Genomic DNA, 20513 nt, shown 5'->3' on the forward strand with positions numbered 1-20513 from the left:
CAGTTTCTCATTAGCATATGATTTCTCACTAGAGCAGGACAACTGTATGTCTGTGCTCAAATTATGAAAACAATAAATAATCTCAATGATTGCAAATTGCCTGGTATCCTCACGATAGCAGTAACTGAGCAAATAGAAATTTGCAAGGAAACGTCTAAGATGAGAAAGATACCTAACATAACAGTACCAATATCTGAAGGAGTGGTAGAATATGGAGTACCAGCAGAAATGTCAGGAACATCCAGCAGAGTTGAGGAAACAATTTCTTCAAATGAGAAAGCCTACAAACCCAGTGTAAACTCATGTGCACCTGAAACCTACAAGGATGAAGCTGTCTGCATATTTGACACACTTAATGCCTCATGCTCACCTGTAACAAGGACTGCAGCCACACCAACAGCCAAGAACCATTCTACCAGATCCAGAAACTCATCAGCTGCTCTGAAGACATCTCAAAGGAAGAGCCTCAGGATAAGAAGAGCTGCTGTGCGTAGTGACTATTTTTTATGGGATCTTCGCAATTCGAAGAAGAAGAAAAGGCAGGTTCTTTATAGTGTCAGCAACAAGAAAGTACCAAGGTAAATAGTGCAGCAAATTCACTACACGATACTTTAACAGTTGTATACCAAAATGTGCAGGGACTAGAAAGTAAATTAGCTGAAATAGAAGTTCTATTAACTGGCTATCTAAAAGACATTAACATACTATGCATAAGTGAGCATTGGGTAAAAGAAATGCAAGCGTCTAGCATAGTTATTCCGAATTTTGAAATGATTAGCAAATTTTGTAGAATCAACCATAAAGGGGATGGGACATGTATTTATGTTAGGACAGGGGTAGAATCAAAAGAAATTAAATGTAAACTAAAATGCATAGAAAAAGATTTTGAATACAGTATATGTGAGCTAACCAAATTAAAAATTACTATTGTGTGTTTGTACCAATCACCACTGGGCAACTTTTCCATTTTTATGGAAAACCTTGAGGGACTACTGAATGAACTTAAACATAATGTAATTGTTCTTGGTGATTTTAATGTTAACTTTAAGAATGATTGTAGTAAACAACAGCAACTGTGCAATCTGTTTTTGTGTCGTAATATGATGGCAACTGTAAATGAAGTTGCCAGATGCGGAAATATGTCTGAAACTATAATAGATCAAATATTTATAAACAAGGACAAGTGTGAATATAACACTGAAGTAGTTGACACTGGTTTCTCGGATCACAAGGGTATCAAATTGAGTTTAAATGTCACATCTTACAAGGACCCTGTTACCAATAACAATTACAGAGAAGGGAGATTTATAAATAATGACAGAATAAGAATTTATAATTACATTCTGGAAAATAACAACTGGGGAAGTGAATCAAGTGGTGATGTCAACACAAAGTTTGACTCATTCCTTGAAAGCTACAAACACTGCTTTGATGTTGCCTTTCCTATAAAAAGAGTCAAAACTAAACATAAAACCAAAACATGGGTTACACAGGGGATTAGAAAGTCATCAGACACTCTCATAAAGTTAAATAAATCAGCCAGGAAGAATGTAGCACTGAAATCACATGTGAAATGTTATAGAAGCCTGTACAAGAAAGTAACAATTGCAGCTAAGAAGCTTGATAATGATTCATATATTGAGAAAGGTAACAACAAAATGAAGTCAACTTGGGAGGTAATAAATAAAAATATAGGTAGACACAAAAGAAAAGATAACAGCTTTGTCATTAAAAGTGAGGGTAAAACTGTTAAGGACCCACTTCAGATTGCCAGCATACTTAACAAACACTTCACAAATACAGCCATAAATTTAATTAAAACTAAAAAAACTAAATGCAATTCCAATAGCAAGGTAAAAATCCCCATGAATGACATGAAAATGTTCCTTTGTCCAGTAACTGAATCAGAGGTATTAAATGCTATAAATAAGTTAAAAAATAAAATGTCATGTGGGTGTGATGGGATTCCTGACAAAGTCATTAAGCAAAGTTCAAGAAACATAGCCTCACATCTCACTGAAATTATAAATGAATCTTTTAAGACAGGGGTGTTTCCATCAAAACTTAAAATGTCAACTACAAAGCCACTTTACAGTAACGGTGATAAATATGGTGTTAGTAACTTTAGGCCTTTATCAATGTTGTCAGGTTTCTCAAAAATAATAGAAAGGATAATGTATCATAGACTATACAAACTTCTTATTAAGAATAGAATATTGGTTAACGGGAAAAATGGTTTCTGTAAAAATAAATCAACTGAAACAGCTATCTTCAATTTTTTGCAACTTGTTCTAACTTTCATAAATAGAAAGGAATTAAATTGTACATTGTTTTTAGACTTATCAAAGGCCTTTGATGTCATCGACCATAAGTTACTGCTTAGGAAGTTATATGCCTATGGGATACATAGAGTTGCCCACAAATGGTTTGAATCATATCTGTTGGACAGGTATCAGAAGGTGGAGATAAACCATGCAGATAGGACATATTCATCAAGATTCAAGAGAGTTTTGTACGGAGTACCCCAGGGATCTGTATTAGGGCCATTACTGTTTTTAATATTTATCAATAACCTACCTACAGATGGTGCAAGTGGAGATAAAGCATGTGACGTTCCCACCTACGCCCGGTCAATATACATGCCGATGGGCCAGAAATGGATCTTTAGTGTGAGAGGTCCCCCAATGACTGAAATGCAGAAGCTGAAGTACATTACTGTGTAAGGAAGCAGGAATCACAAGCTGGGGAGCAGCATCCTCTGTAGCTAACAGAAAAACCCTGTCAAATACAGAAAGGCAGTGCTGGAGGAAAAAGTAATTATGCAAGGGATCTGTGGCATTACCCAGAGGTGTATGGCCAAAAGTGTTGCACAAAAGAGAGAATCCAAATAAGTACAGGATCAGTGGTGATGCCTGATAATATTGTGGCACTAGTGATCGGAAAATAATCGACCGCACTCTGGTTCTCATTATCTCAATACAAACAAAACAACTCGTCCTGATTGAATGCTGGTCTGGCCTGATCAGAAGGCAAACTAAGGTGTTGGCATTGGGGTGTTGCACTGTTGGCCAGAAATGGATCTGATAATTGTAACAGGAGAGAAAGAGATCCCACCACTGCAAACGATGCACTGTCTTGTCCAGCATGAGTGCAACCAACAGCTCGTGATCCATGATTAAATAGAACTTAGAAACATAAAAGAAGATGTGAAATTTCTTGAGGGTGAACACAATTGCTAAAGCCCTCCTTATTAGTCTCAGAACACCGCTGCTGAGTGGGAGTTAAATCTTAGAAGCAATCGGTCATTCAGACCTGTCCGCATATTTTTGTGCCAACACCATACTTCAGTTAATTACTTTTTGCTGGTAAACACTTTGATTATTTTGATAGGTAAATAAAATTCTACACTGGATGTCTTTAGCTCATTCGTGCTAGAAATTGTTTCTCAATTACATATTCATTAGTTAATTAACACTGGACTTTGGTCTTTTTCACCATATAAACTTGCATCATTTTATTCATGTATTGTTTAAATGCCTTTTCTTTGTGCATATTCTCCATGAAAGACACTGGTATTCAATGTTTTTATCAGTATGATCATCTTTACTATTATGATTATATTATCTTATAAAACTTAATCATACTATATATTCATTTTTCTGATAATCTACATGTCTATGTACATCATTCTCTTTTAACTTTGACCTAGCTTAGTTTCCACCATTATGCATTTTATTATATTGCATTGTTCTACATTTTTGATTTGTATGTCTGAGGTTTGCTCTTACTTTAGATGTGTTTTTAAAATGAACATGACTGGACATTAGGCCAACTATAATTGATTATATGCTAAACATTTGTTGTTCTGGGACACATTTTTGTGTGTGGTACTTCCATTAGTCAAAGATATAACTGAACTAGTTGTTGGTCTCAATTTTCTTTGTGGATGTCTGTGGTGTTTTCTTACTGGCACTACTAGAGGTTTTGTATTATAATTTGTCATTTGTGCTTATTAATTGTAAGGACCGTGGCCCAATCTGGCACAGTCACTTCAAACATCTCGGCCAGCAGCTTGGTGTCCAGTTCTCCGAATGTTTGTGACAAAGTGAGTGAATAAGCGTGGTGTCCCAGAGGATGCCTCAGTATTGTCTGTTTCAATTGTAATGAATGGATGGAGGGTTGGCAGTTCTTAACCTCAGTTTGTTTATTGAACCATTTGGTTCCTTTGGGCATGTTGAGAAATGTTTGAGTTTGTTGTTATTCTTTCATGGTGTTGTGGCACACTATCCTCATTTCTGAAGTGAAGCACAAATGCTGCATAAAAATCTAATACGAGCAGTGGGATAATGCAAGGTGGCAGGTCCTCTGACCTCTTCATACACTTATTAAGGTCCATCAAACGATTCTACCTTGCATTTCTAAAATCTGAATTTGCATACATGCAAATTACTGTCATTTCACTACTGTATTATGTAACTCAAAGTAGGTTATTGGATGCTATGTACTGGCATGTACATGATCAGGCATAGGATGCATGCATGTCGTAATTCTATTCATTTCACCTAGGACCAGCTTGGCACCATGGCTGTGTTATTGTTTGTGATGTTTTGGAGAACTGGTTGCCAAGCTCCATGGGATAGCCAACAGAATGGCACCATATGTCACACCCCAGTTATCATATTCCACTGGCAACCACAGCCAGAATGCTTCCCATGCAAAGTCCTGGCAGAGGCTATGATAGGCTGCTCAACTGTTACATCAGCACCCGTGTGCAGTCACAGTTGGGAATTCGTGAGAAGGAATGGTATTGGCACCTAGGTTGATGGAGAACGTCTGGTACCGTGTGCCGCAGAATTTGAATTCGTGCCAAACGTCATGGGCGTCGAAGACCCATAGAGAGGTCTCCGCACCATAAGCTGTGGCGGCTCGCACCACCTGGCCCACTTTTAGTGTGAAGGCACCACAGCGGTACACGTGGTTCCAGCGGCCAATAGCAGCGCCCCCGATAGCGTACTTAAGCGCCTGCCTCTCGCTCAGCCACCCAGTCTAATCATGCATACGTCGGTTGGCACCTCGCCTCACATTAGACAGTTTATTTCCTTGTTCTGTGTACGAGTGGACATGTTTGTTTCTTTGTGACTCTGTTGTTCGATCTTGTTGTATTCGTTCTGTCCTTCGTTGATCATGTCCATCCTCTCCCGTTGTGTTGTTATTCATGGGCCTCTCCACGAGTCCCACCGCACTTTCCGTCATTGCTACCCCGCGACTGTCCTGGTCGCAGATACAACAGAACGGTAATGGGAGTTTATACACAATTGTTGTAAGGCCATAACTGATGAAAGCTTTGTTTGGGGTGTTGGTTCCAGGCTGCCACAAAAGTCAGTTCCTTGCTTTGCCACCCTTGCTGCAGAGAAATTTCATTTGCAGTTTGCAGTTTTCACTTATCCTATGACTCGGACCTTCCCCCTCTCCCCCCCCCCCCCCATGACTCGATCCTTCCCCCTCCCCCCACCCCACCCCATGACTCGGACCTTCCCCCTCCTCCCCCCCATTCAATTGGTCTCCAAGACAGAGCCCATCTCCATGCAGCCAAGCCAATCACAGGTAACAGCTGTCATCAGCATGTTGCCTTGCACCATACTGTCAGTAATATATGCAGCTTCGGTTTATAGAGTTACAGTTCCTTTTTTAGCCATCTAAAATTCGAACTGAGGTTTCTCAGCAGTGGCACTCGAAGAACCACTTTGCCTCCTTAGATTATATTGTGGTGTCACATCCAGTTACCCACTTATTTATTGATATTATGTATTTCATCTTTTCTCTTGGCTACCCCTTGTTGTAGCAGAGAAGCCCACTAGATTCCATGACGTAATTTGTACTTGGTTCTTGCCAGCACCTCCATCCAATAAGGACTATTTACATGTTTAGTTTGCGTTAATATACATGATTGTTCCTTGTACAAATTCATGATCAGTTTGTGTTCAATTTAAAGACTATAAATGTAATTGTAAATTTTTAGGATGTTGTTTATCTCACTCACTAGAATCCTTTCCATCATTGTTTCTAATGGGGAGTTTTGATCAGGTAATTCAATGAATTTATTACATCTAGCCAGCTCAAGTAGGATTTATATCAGGGCCATTATAAGATTGTGTTACACACCACATATAGATTCAGTTTAAACACACTTGGGTGTGATCTGCATAATTTTGCAAATCTGCCCCCCTAATTTACATATCAGTTAAGGATCCCATAATAGCAAACAAACGGCAGGGTTAACAGTTGTAGAGCAGTCATGTGGACAAAGTGTTCTATCCACTGTGTGACTATATCTGCAATGTCGTGAGCATGTTTCCTGATTATAAACTTCTTAATTTTTCACCATTTATTTGTTACATTAACAATGTGGTTGTGCAAGTTACAGATAGACTTGCAAGCATCTCTTTTCCACTTTTTAAGAATTGCTTGAGGCTGTCAGTGAGATATAGTTATTGGAGGGTCTACTGTCCCAATTCCCGTAATGCTGCTCTGCTTGATGCAATAGTCCAAGAGTATTCCAGGTTTGCTGACATCATAGACTGGTTATTATAAGTGTTGTGAGCATCTTGCTTTGGAATTGTTGGAGAAACTGCATGGAAGAGGAAAGTTTGCTGTTAAGGTGATGAGAATGGAACAGTAATCTGAACCCATAAGGACTGTCAAGACTTGCCAGTCACACATCAGCGTGAGAAATAAATAACAAATGAAAATAGCAACCGTCAGTACTATTCAATGCGGTGAAGGTACAATCATGGCAAAAGGTCAGTTAACAATGAAAGATTTTGATCTTCTATTAGTGAACGAACGGCAGTGCCATTTTCTAACAGCCCCATACTATAGCATTAGCATTAAGATCACCATAAATTAATTAAGGCATATCGTGAAATCTGCCTGACAGATTAACAACAAGGACTGGTTACTGGCCAGCCTGTATTTTGATTTTAGACAGTTTTCCACATCTGATTAGGTGAATACTGATTTGGTACTCATGTCCCATCCCTTAGTGATAAAATCTGCAAACATTTTCAAAACATACTCACACTTTCACATGGGAAAACAGCCACAGATAGAAGGGGTACATAAATTCCTTCCTGGCCACTCTCTGCCACTAACACTAGCGAATCCAGATAACCTGCTAAACCCATGAAGATATGAGATAAGGCCAGAAGGAAGAAGAAGAAGAATCCCTCTTTTTGCTGGGCATGTAGCTACAATCTTTGAAAGAGTATTGGAAGGAAGGTTGAGAAGGAAACTAGAAGAATAAATGGAAGAACAGTATAGCTTCAGAAAAGGCAGATAAACATTTGACCTTTCCACATCTTCACCAACTGGACCCAGCAAGTTACTCACAGCTATGCAAGAGACAGTTAACTCTCCCACCAGCATCTTATCAGGCGAGTTAGCTCTTCTAAGGACTCTAAGTTGACATGACCTCACTGTCTGTGACTCCGATTGGCCAGCACACCTTTTTAAGCAGCCACACTGAGCTTTGCTCAGATTCAGTTCATTTATAGACTTATCAGTGTCAATACAGAAGATTGCAGTGAGGATGATGCAGCGTGATGCTACTAAACATTACTACATTTCAGAGATTGTCTGCATTCAAGACTATTTATTTCTAGCAAGAATATTAGTCTCATGTTATATAACTCAGCAACACAGAGAACCTACAGCTACACAAAGTTACATATATCTCAATTATTAAACATACATATTATAAATAAAACCTATTGATGTGTTAGCTTTTTGTAGATATCTCATTGTCTTTATTAACCACCTCTATTACTTAGACAGCAGACCTGATCTTTACAGTACGACATTTGATAGAGAAAAGATGAAAATTTGGACACAATATGGTGATGACATTTTCGAAATTGAAAAAGTGCTCAACAGAAGTTGGGAATACTATCATAAAATGTAGCCTACAGTACTAGAGACCTCACTGACCTAGACACTTTATGCATTATCCATTTAGAGCCCATATACTGGTTGGTATTTACTACTGGCATGCTTTGTGGCCGTTTCCCAGTCATGTAAACATACCGTTGCCACAACTGCACACCGCAAGCAGTCCAGTATCAATAACAGCTTAATTCAGTTTGTGTTCAACACTGCAGTAACATGCCACATAGAGGCATACAACACTTTGGTAGAGTAGGGATAGTGGCTTTACTGTCAGCGGGCCATACACAGCAAGTGTTGCTAATCAGATACATATCACTCCAAGTGGCGAGTCTAAGACGTGGAGAAAACAGAGAGAGAGAGGGAATGTGAACAATAGACATCACAGTGGTTGTCCTCATAAGACAAAACCAACGCAGGATCGTTTCCTCCAACTGTCGGTTCACAGACAACCAACATCAGTGGTCAGAAATATTGGAAATAACTTCTCCTGGGGAATAGGGATTCATATCTGAGACAAAACAGTGCATAGAAGATTACATCATGGTGGTTTTCATTCTAGAAGACCAATGGGAGTGCACTGAACCTACAGAACTGTCACAACTAAAGGATTTGGGCTCCTGCACATCAACATTGGACCTTTGCAGAATGGGGTAATGTCACATTTGCTGACAAGACCAGGACTGGTTTACTACTAAACACTAGAAGTGGTAGATGACACCAGTAATGCTGATACTTTCAAGAAGTCCATCTGTTTGCAGGTGGAAGAGTAAAGTTATGGGTGGCAATAATGATGGGATAGCATTGTAGCCCCCATCTACAGCAATTTTAATGTTCCCCAATACCTCCAAAAGGTCCTACAAACAATTGCAAGGACCTACAGATGTGAAGTCAGTGACAACTTCATCCTAGTCAATGATAATACAAGGTTTTGGTATCTTCAAAGATGCAACATAAACTGAATGCATTGACCAACACAGCCCCACACACGAATGCAATTGATCATGCATGGGACCTGTTGAAGGTGGTCATTGCACAGCATGTGAATCCTCTTGACAATCTTCAGGACCTCGCTGAAGCTGCCATTGAAGAGTGGGGCCTCATACCCCAAGATGAACTTGATGGTCTCATCCAGAGCACACCTCGCGGAGCAGAAATATTCATCCATGTGTGGGGAGGACATACTCACTAATAAGGACTGATAATCATCATCATGGGATAAAGATTTTCACTGTTTTTGTTTTCAAGCTGTACACTTAGAAAGTATCTTGGAATTTTTCTTAATGATTTTTTGTAACTAATCAAAATCTTTCTTGTTTTCAGAAGGAATTATGTTTATTTTGTTAATAAGGCATTGTACAAGTCTCAGTATGTATACTGTAAGAAGTCATTATGGTAAACTCAATGGTATTCCAAACTTTTGTTTAGGTTTGTATTAAGAGATAAGTAAGTTAGTAAAGTGGAAGTGCAAATGATAAAAGCTATGTACAGAAACTGTGTTAGTAAAGACCAGAAACATAGTGGTTTAAATTTGAAATGGGTCTACAGCAGGGAACTGTACTGTCCTCCATATCATAGTCATGCATATTTGGTCAGCAGTTTGAATTACTTTAAAAATCTATCAAGCAACACGCCTTGAGAATGGCTGAAAAGCTGTCTGCCAAGAGTTGATATTATATAGAATGCACTCATGGAGAATGGTGAAACAAAAATGATGTTGTTTGTAGATGACACTGCGATACAGTGTGCGAACAAAATGGAAGTGCAAAGGCAAGTAGATGTATGCAACCCAGAGATATAAAAATTAAGATGAAAGTAATCACAGAGAAGAGCAAAGCTGTAGGAAGGAAGGAATGAGAAAGACGAAACTGAATGGAGGTAGTCAAAAGTTTCAAGGACTTAGGAAGTGTGATCACAAATAGTACAAGATAGCCAGGGAAACTAGAAGAACAACACAGCACGCAGACGGCTTCTACCAGAGTGTAAGTGGAATCAGTAGAAGAATAACATCCCAAAGGAATGTAAAATGTTCTGTATTCAACTTAATATGAACACATTCCAGCATATGCAGCTGTTACCTGGACTACAATAAAAAAGGGAAGACAGCAGAATGCAGGCAGCAGATATGAAATTTTTGTGGCATATCAGAGGCACAACAAGAAGGATTAGAGGGGGAAAAAAAGAAAAAAAAACAGGAATCTTGAACTCTCTAGACAAGACAGAAACACCAAAGCAGAAGAGGTATCAACATACAATGAAAGTGGGAGAGAAGAGAATGCCAAAAGGTACTTTCTGAAAGGTTAACTGCAAGGGGATCACAAGGAAAATCCAGGACAGAGACGAGCACATACAAATGGCAGTCCATAAAGAAGAGGGGAGGAAAACCAAAAGATGTACTTATTAAAGAAGCAGAGGAGTGAACGAGACCCAGATAAAGATGAAGGTCATTAAGATGAAGAAGAAAAAGTGCTTTCTTTCTGCCCCAAGTAACAGTTGATATCAGTTTTCATGCAGTAAATGTTTGGCAATGCTACAAAGACTTATCTGGTGAGCTAGTGCGGCTGCATTGCATTGACTGGTTTTTGCCTCCACATTTACATATACAACCCTTGTATGCCTCCATCACAGTTTGACTGAAAAGTTCATCCCCTTCTGCATCATATCACAACAGAAATGTTAATGTATCTCGCTGTCTCTTTGTTTTGTAGACATCAGTCACAAGCTTTGGGATTCAATGTGCAGAATTTTTTTTGATAACCCAGTTTGTACAGCACTGTCCATGATATTGGATGGAAACTGACTGATAATTCTGTATTCGTGAACCAATGGTTTTCTTTGATTCTGTCATTAACCTTTGCAAAACATTCATTTGTACCAACAGATAATTGCCAACTTATTTCCTCATATGGATGTTTGTATGAACAACCTGAAACATATGGCACCAGTTTCTTACAGCACAACCACTTATAATGTTCTCTCCATATATGGCACAGATTTCTCTATGATGTCTATGGCTTGTGTGTCTTTTGTACACAAAAAATGTATTACACAGTACACAATTTGCAGGTACCAGAGTTTCAATGACAGTGGACAGTTTGAAATGCAGTTACAGCACAAACAACAGTTCTATAACCTTTCAACAGCACTCCAGACTCTTACTGAGCTATATCACAAATATGTACTGAAAACACTCCTCTGCACACCAAATAACATTGAAACTTACTTTCCAAACAGATCTTGCATATTCGTATAGTTAACATAAAAGTTGCATCAAGGACAAATAACTCAAGACACAAAGGAATTAAAGACATTAGTTGCCAGTGGACACTGATTTATATCAATGGGGCAAGTTGAAAATCTGTGCCAGACTGGGATTTAAACCCAGGTCTCCTGCTTACTAGGCACATATTTGACATTTATTACCAGGCTTGCTCTAAACTCAGCTTCCCTACCCAAGAGTGCACAGCACCTGGGCACTGGCTCCAGCATGGTATCAAAGGGAGGCTGTGCACATGATCAATCATATGTTAATTATTAATTTGTACTCTGAGTTACTATGTAAATAATTTTATGAGGGTTATTCAGAAAGTTAGATCCAAATCACTGTAGTTAACTGAATGTCATGTGAACATTGAAATGTGCATGCACACCCATTCCTGGCATGCCTTGCTCGTCAAACAACGCCATTTGTATCGGTATTGGCACAATATGCTGTTTAGAGTGTCAGTTCAAAATATTTAAAACAACTGATCAAGCCCTGCTGACAGCAAAATATGATTAGTGATTCAGTTTTTTACAACAAATAATTTAGCAGCAGCAGAAATTCATCAATAAATAAATGAGATGTATGGTTCCAATGTGTTAAGTGAGAGCAAAGTGAGAAGGTGGGTAAGAGCTTTCAAGAACAGATGGAAGGGAAATGTCCAGGATGAACCACGATCAGTGATCTCAGAAGATTTGCTCAAATCTGTGAGCAAAAAAGTTCATGAAGACCAGCGATTCACAATTTCAGTTTTATCACTTGAATTTCTGAATGTGTACAGAACAACTTTGTGCAAAGGTGTCTCTTAAAGTTGCAATTTTGCAAATTGTGTGCATGACGGGTTTCCAGGCTGCTTGCTGAGAAAAACAAAATGAAAAGAATGGCTTGTGTTCTTGATTTTTTGGACTGTTATCATAAGAAAGGGGGTAAATATCTGGGGAACACTGTCACAGGAGCTGCGGTGTTTGTTTCTCACATGGTCCCAGAGTCGGAGCATCAGTTAATGGAATGGGGGTCACATGTTGTCACCTGCCAAGGCCAAACAGACAATATCAACATGCAAGGTTATTGCAACAGTGTTTTGGGATTGACATGAGGTCTTGTTAGAGTTTATGCAGCAAGAGACAACAACAAACACAGCTGCTTCCTGCACTACTCTGACTAAACTTCAATGTGTGATACAGAAGAAGCAAAGTGGCCTTCGGAGGCCTGGAGTTTAGTTGCTGCTTGGCAATGTCAGACCTCATTCTGCCATTCACATACAAAATGTGATTAGATCTTTTAGATCTAGATGGGAACAGATTGTACACCCAATGTACATTCAAGACTTCATACCATGAACTTTTCACTTGTTCCACTAACTAAAGGAGTTTCTCAGCAGTAAGCACTTCACAACAGATGACGAGGTGAAAGAAGCATTTAAAGGCCGGTTATCCTCACAGGTGGCCGATGTCTGTGATTAAGGGTGCAAAGACTTGTACAACATTATCACAAATGTTTAAAGAAATTTGGAAGCTATCTATAAAAATAGAGAAACATGTAACAAATTAAATAAAATAAGTTGTTTGAAAAAATCAGTGATTGTTAATGTTTTATAAGAAATCAGACCATTACAAATATCCCACGTATTTTATGTAAAAATGTGCAACAGATCCATTTTATCTGGGAGGCTTCTAAACACCTAAGACTCGTTTATTTCATTTAGCCCTCCAATATGTAATTATGATGCTGAAAATACTCATATTCTGTAATGGATTTAGCATGTAGTTTTGTAGAGAGAGTGCGGGAAAACAGTTTCAATGTGATTGGTTTTGAACATAATATCCACACTGATATTAGTGACATAGATTTTCCAAATGCCAAAGCTAGGAAAGTAATTTTCTGTAAATGTTTTTGTTATTCTTAATAACTGAATGTTTTTGTGCGGTATGAGGGATAATACATGAAACTCAACATGATATGTTTTTGGGTGAACTGTAGAACATAAGTTGTATACTACCAAATTTTCTAATACTGTGGCTGGATTAGCATGTCAACTTAACTTCATCATCAGCTGGCATACCATAGGAGTACTCCATCCTGGCAGCAGCTAGGCTTGGGCCATCTCTAAGCTTTTCCTCTGCACTAAAGTGTTCAGTAATACGTACCAATGTTTCTTCTGCATGTTTTCTAATGTCATCAATGTTCTTTCTATAAGATCATTGCTTCAGTGTATACTTATCTCTTAGAGTTCAAAAAAGAACTTCCTTACTCCATCAATCAGCCATTTGTCTGGCTACATATGCAACCCACCTCAACTTCATTTTTGTAAGTACTATAGGCCAGTTCTTTAAAAAATTCAACTCCAATGTATAAAACAGTTTTAAATATATGAGTTAACATGTAAAATATTTGCCTTTAAGCATGTAAGTGAGAATAAGGCCACAAAAGGTTTCAATTTATGCTTGAAGTTTGTTGGAATTCACAAAGTGCTTTCATTATCAAATGATGGATGAATGTAGTCTGAGTAATATGTGCTCCATTTTAAGCACAAGATAGTTTTCAAACATCTCAATGTCTATGACATATCTCCAGAATTATGTCTTGAACAATGACATAATTTTGCTGGTACATTCATTGATATATGTAGATACTGTCTGCACAGTGTATTGTGAACAAAGTTAGTAGTAAAGAAATAATAAAATAGAATGTCACACATGATACTGAAATTTTACAGTGCACTATTTTAAGCAAAAGCTAGCAGAAAAGTCCAGACTGAGTCTCTACCTGGCCAAAAATTTTCATTTGTTGACACATTCACTAAAATTTTCATTTGCTGACACATTCACTAGATTACAATCAGTGTATTACCAATTTTGACTTATAATGATTGGATGGATAAACTTTTACTCTCCAAGCAGTGGTGGGACAACACACATGTAAAAAAAAAAAAAAAAAAAAAAAAAAAAAAAAAAAAAAAAAAAAAAAAAAACAGTGAACAATGGAGTGACGTGCATTGGAAATTGCTAGGAGAGTAAATAAATAGCTCAGGAAAAACACCAAAGAGAAAGACATAACTGCTATCCCAGACCCCAGTACCAGTCAGTGGTTGCCTAACAGCTTCCAGGAGCTATAAAAATTTGATTTTCAATAGTTCACATAGTTATTGACTGACTTTAAAGATTTAAAATGCTGTTTAGCATCTAGATATTGCAGAGATTTGTACCACCTTCCTGTGGGATAGGTATTTTTCTACATATGTAATAGCAACTTTATTTTCCATTTTCTGTTTAGATGAAAAACTACCAAAGAAGTTTGCATTGTATAGCAAAAAGGTCTAGTGAAGGTCTTTGACCAACTCTTTAGTATTTTTGCCATGATAGTCCTTTTCAGTAGTGTATATACCATACTGTTAACTGAAGTCACTACTCAGTGCATCCTAAATGTCCTGTATAGAGCTTACAGTACCGGAATTTATTACATATTGTATCTACTGAAGTGTGTCCACTGTGAAATAATGATATGAAAGCTGTATTTACTTGACCTGATTTAATCCTGTAAGTACTACATTACATTACATTTACTGTTTTCCATGGATCCCTTGAAGAAGAGTCTCTGGGATGTGAAAAGAGTCAAAGTTTCTTTTTCTTGTTTTTCCCCCTCAGATACATGGATATTGTACAATTCTAATGCAGACAGAGTTATGAGCTATAAGCCATAAGCCTTGTGAAGATATTCAGCGATGAAGTAGAAGGAGTTGGCCAACAAGAAGTTCTTTAATTCACTCTGGAACCGATCTTTATCACTTACAAGACCTTTAATATGCTCCGGTAAGTTATTGAAATTATGAGTACCCATGTATTTTATTCCTTTTTGTACTAATGTTAAGCTTTTAAAGTACTTATACAGATTGTTTTTGGTTCTGGTATTACAATCATGTTTTGCACTATTTTGTGTAAAAAGAAACATGTTGGAAATGACAAAGGACATCAATGAGTATATGTACTGAGAAGTAGTAGTTTGAAAATGTTCTCTTTGTGAGAGGAGTTTCTCCAAAAGATGATTCCATAACTCATTAGTGAATGGAAGTAGGCTGCATAAACTAACTTCTTCATTTTTAAATCACCTATTTCTGCTATCATGCATACTGCAAATGTAGCTGAAGTCAGGTGTTCCATGAAGTCTAGAGTGTGAGTTTTACAATTTAGGTTGTGGTCAATTTGTAGCCCTAAAAATTTGACACTGACTACAGCTTTAATTTTATTGTTTGAATACCTTATTATACTTATGGGGTTACGCATTCTTTGTGAGGTACTAAACTGTAAGTACTGGGTCTTGTCAAAATTCAGTGACAATCAAATGGTTCAAATGGTTCTGAGCACTTTGGGACTTAACATCTGAGGTCATCAGTACCCTAGAACTTAGAACTACTTAAACCTAACTAACCTAAGGACATCACACACATCCATGCCCGAGGCAGGATTCGAACCTGCGACCATAGCGATCGCGCGGTTCCAGATTGAAGTGCCTAGAACCACTCGGCCACAAGTGCTCAGCCACAATGGCCGGCCGGTGATAATCCATTTGCTGTGAACCACCCATTGATACTTACAAACATTTCATTAGCTGATTGCTCAGTGAGATCACGGGTACTGTTTTTTATATCAATAATTGTATCATCTGCAAATAAGACAAAATTTGCATTTTGTGACACTGCATATGGAAGGTCATTAATATATAATAGGAACAACAAGTGATCTAAAATAGAGCCCTGGGGCACCCCTTGTCTGATGGTTTCATATTTTGAATGACTACTGTTATGTGGTAAGCCTGACACACACACACACACACACACACACACACACACACCACACACACACACACACTGTTTTCTATGAAAAAGATAGGATGAGAACCATGAGCCTGCTTCTCCTGTTATCTCATAACTTTTTATAAGGATATCATCCTTAACACAATCAAAAGATTTAGCCAGATCACAGAATATTCCAAGTGGTAATAATGTTTGATTTATTAATTCTAATATATCATCTGTAAAAGTAAATACAGCTTGATCAGTTTACAATCCTTTCCGAAATCCAAACTGATTGTGAATGAGAATATTTTTCTGTACTAAGTGTTTATAAAGTCTATTGTATATAACCCTTTCAAACACGTTTGAAAATATTGCCAATAATGAAATGGGGCGGAAGTTTTCCATTGATTATTTATCTCCTTTTTTGTGTAATGGTTTGACAATAGCATATTTAAGGCTATCTGGAAAAGTACCACTTTTGAGGGATTCACTACATAAGTAACTCAGTATGTCACAAAGTTCTGAGGAGCAACATTTCATTATGGTAGTGCTGACTTCATCATAACCACTGGAACATTTGTTTTTAAGAGAGCTAATAGTATTAGAAATCTCTTTCATCTTCAGCTCGAACCTTTTTATAATGTCTTAACAAATTTCTGTGCACTATACTCATATGTGTTTGTACCTTCCAATAGGTATCTGTTCATGATGCTCTAAGACCAAAACTGGTTGATGCTTAAAGTTTTCAATAAAACAGCTGATGGTCAAATATGCATTTCATGAACATTTGTGACTGTGTCTTATTCTACTTCCTATAACTCAGCAGTACAGAAGTAGTTATCATGGAAAACCAACTGTAATGTGCACTTGAGAACACACTGCTATCTGTCAGACATTTTATTTTTGTGGGTAGAATGTCAAAGTGTTTTATATCCATGTAAAGGAACCACCAAAGGAAAGATTTAAAAAAGAAATTTGTTGTTGAAGGATTTTTTTTTTTATGTTTTGACACATATAAACTGGAAATACAAAAAAATTCATTAGAGAAACAATACAAAGAAAATTATTTTCTGTACATTAGTACAGTTACTTGAAAGTAACACAGGGTTGGAGTATGGCATGGAAGTGTACCACAAACCCTCACACCACATCATTAATTATTGGTGAAATTATGTCCACAATATGTTCTCTGAGGGTCCAGATTGTTGTGGGTGCTATGGCCTGAAACATTTATTTTTCAGTAAATATTTTTAAAGTCACAGGGAATTAAATCTGGTTAGCAAGGTGGCCAATGGCTATCTCTGTTAAGAGAAATTACACACTAATGACAAAGAATTTGCAGCATTCGTGTATTCTGGTGGTGTGCCTTGTAACCTCATCTCATCATAGAAGTGTATGTCAATGTTATGAAGTATGCTGATGACATCAAAAGGCACATAGTGTTTTCACCAACTTTCACCATGTAGCCATGCAATCCATTGCAAGCTAACAATAAGGTGTGCAGATGTTATGATCCACTAATCTTCATCTCTAACACTTCCCTACTGTGACACACTGCCACCTAAAATCTTCCTGTTTCACTGATGGTCCCTGTATTTCACTCCTTTATGCATTGAAGTGATATTCATCACAAGGTAGTATGGACCGCCTTTTCCGTGATTAGTACTCTAACTAAAAGGGTCAGTCAAACAATGAATGGCCTACAGCATCAAAACAAGTGCCCTACCAATAATGTATTACAATCATTGCATGATTTTTGCTCATGCACAAACTAGAGGTCATGAGAGTAGAATTGTTTCTGCCACAATGAGTACTGAATATGTAGTGACTGTTGTAAATTTGTCAGGCTATAACTTGAACCAACTTCACTGACATTACAGGGTGTTTCAAAATGAGTACAAGAGTTTTAAGGCTTTGTGAGATTTATTACTTTCAACTTACAATTACAAATAATACATCACATTAAAGAGCAACTCAAACTGTTTTCTCACTACAATGTGAATGCCATTTGTCACACATCAAGTCAACATGCGAGTTCTTCCTAAATCCTGATCAGTGTGTCTGGAGTAATTGTTGGAGCAATGCTACTTCTAATGTTGTGTAAATCACCTGGTAGCAGAGGCACATAATAATGACCCTTTATGAACCCTGAAAGGTAAAAATCGCATGGTGTCAGATCATGTGTGAATGTGGACACCTTGCACCCTGTCCAGTGGTCAGTGTCATTTAACCAATCGTATACTGAGTTATGCGGTGCATCATCCTGCTGCCAAATGAATTTCTGAGATTCACCTTCTTCCAGTGAAGGAAAAAGCCATGGTTCTAGCATAAGACGAAAAGAAACACCAGTTACAATTGTGTCACTGAAAAAGATATGCCCATAAACATTCGGCATCATATGGCACAAAAAACATTCAGTTTAGGGGAGTCTCTTTGCAATTGTACCACCTTTTGGGAATTTGCTGAGGCTCAGATTCGCACATTATGTGTGTTCACATTTCCACTTCGGTGAAATGTTCATTCATCACTGAATGTGACAAAAAATCTTCATTGTCATGCAGCAATATTTCGTTTGCAAAGCTTGTATGTAAAGCATAGTCTGTAGGCTTTAGAGCTTGTAACAGCTGCAAAAGATAAGGACATACGTGGTGCTATTCAAAATTTTGGGGGCTCGGTGCTGCCATCTGTTGAAAACCTTACCTTTGGACTAATGGTCACCATCACCCTTGAAGTAGTTCCCATCTGCACGAACACATTGTTCCCAGAGCTTCTGCCACTGGTCAAATGTTTTCTGAAAGTCCTGTTCTTTGAGGGTGTTTATCACCATAAGCGAAGCTTCTTAAATCCTCTCTAGAGTGTCAAACTGAAGGCCTTTTAATTTGAGTTTCAGTTTTGGGAACAGCACGAAATCGCAAGGTGCAAAATCTGGCGAGTACGGTGGGTGGGGTACAACCGCCATGTTGTTTTTTGCCAAAAAAGGCCTGGTGAGCAAGGACGCGTGACAGGGCATGTTGTCGTGATGCAGCAGCCAGTTCCCTTGACGCCAAAGTTCGGGCCGTTGTTGCCGCATGTTTTCACAGAGCCATCGCAAAACGTCACAGTAGTACGCAGAATTCACTGTTTGGTCGGGTGGGACAAATTCTTTGTGCACAATTCCCTTGATATCAAAGAAAATGATGATCATGCCCTTCACTTTGCTCTTCACCTATCTTGCTTTTTTGGGTCTTTGGGAGCCCGGCTCTTCCACTGGGATGATTGTTGCTTTGTGTCTGGGTCATAACTGTAAATCCAGCTCTCATCACCAGTGATACCTTGTGACAAGAAGGTTGGATCATCAGATGCAGTCTGACGAATTTGATACACACGCACTGTTCTGTTTGCGGATCCATTGTAAAATCGTCACACACCAAACATAGAGTATTATGGAAATCACTGTGGACACACAACATGTCCTCCTAGCTGAATGCCACTCCGCATACTGACTCATCAGATATGCAGCTCTCGCCACCTTGTGGTGCAAAGATCTACTACTCCTACTTTCCAGATGGCAGCACCAGTCCCGAAAACTTTGGATTCGACCTTGTAGTAGTAATAAGTCTCCATATAGATGTCACTGAAACTGCTAATTCATGACTAGCTTTCCGAAATGATTTCTTGGGGCTATGTGTGAGAGACTCTCACTCGTTCAAAACATTCTTTAGTCACTCTCGGTTGTTCCATGCTCTCCCTTCGTGTACAGCTACACAAACAAAACTGTCTGAGTTGCTCTTTCATTTGATGTATTATTTATAATTGTAAGTTGAATTAATAAGTACTACAAAGCCTTAAAACCTGTATATTCATTTTGAAACACTCTTCACTCATTTCATCGCCATAACATTCATGCATTTCATGTCAATGAAATTATAATTGTCCTTCCTTTTTAATCTTACCCATACTACTTCTCTCTCCAACTCAAAGAAGGAACTATTAGTTCCACATGCTTGATAATGTTTCACTTTTACTTGTATATGCATCTATTGGTACAACTACACATTTCATCTAGTTCCAAAAGCTTGGTAATGTTTCACTTTTACTTTTATATGTGTCTATTGGTACTACTACACATTTCATCTTCTGAAACAATTTTGCCTCAAATTTTTCTTGGATATTCACACAACTGAAGTTATTCTCACCTGGGTCCTGAAGACACCTACAAGTCATAAAGTCAAAATGTTGTGGCAAATCAACAATTATATCTTGGTGACCATTCAAGCATAACATATTCTGTAGCTTTGTCTGAAAATCTTCAATGAATATGATTAATACAGAGGTAGGTTGATGTTTTATTTTTAAGGTAAATACTGTGACATACTAAAAACAAATAATTGTGTATGCATCAAAACAAGAAAGATCATGGTGTAGAAATAACAGAAAAGAGGCAGTGGGATGAGCTTACAGGCTTCCATCTTCTGATCCGCTCATATTTCTGGAGATGGAAAGAGAGAGAAAGACTCAAGTTTGAAATGTTCTTCTGTA

The sequence above is a fragment of the Schistocerca gregaria genome, chromosome 5 (assembly GCF_023897955.1).
Source record: "Schistocerca gregaria isolate iqSchGreg1 chromosome 5, iqSchGreg1.2, whole genome shotgun sequence".
Lineage (NCBI taxonomy): Eukaryota > Metazoa > Arthropoda > Insecta > Orthoptera > Acrididae > Schistocerca > Schistocerca gregaria.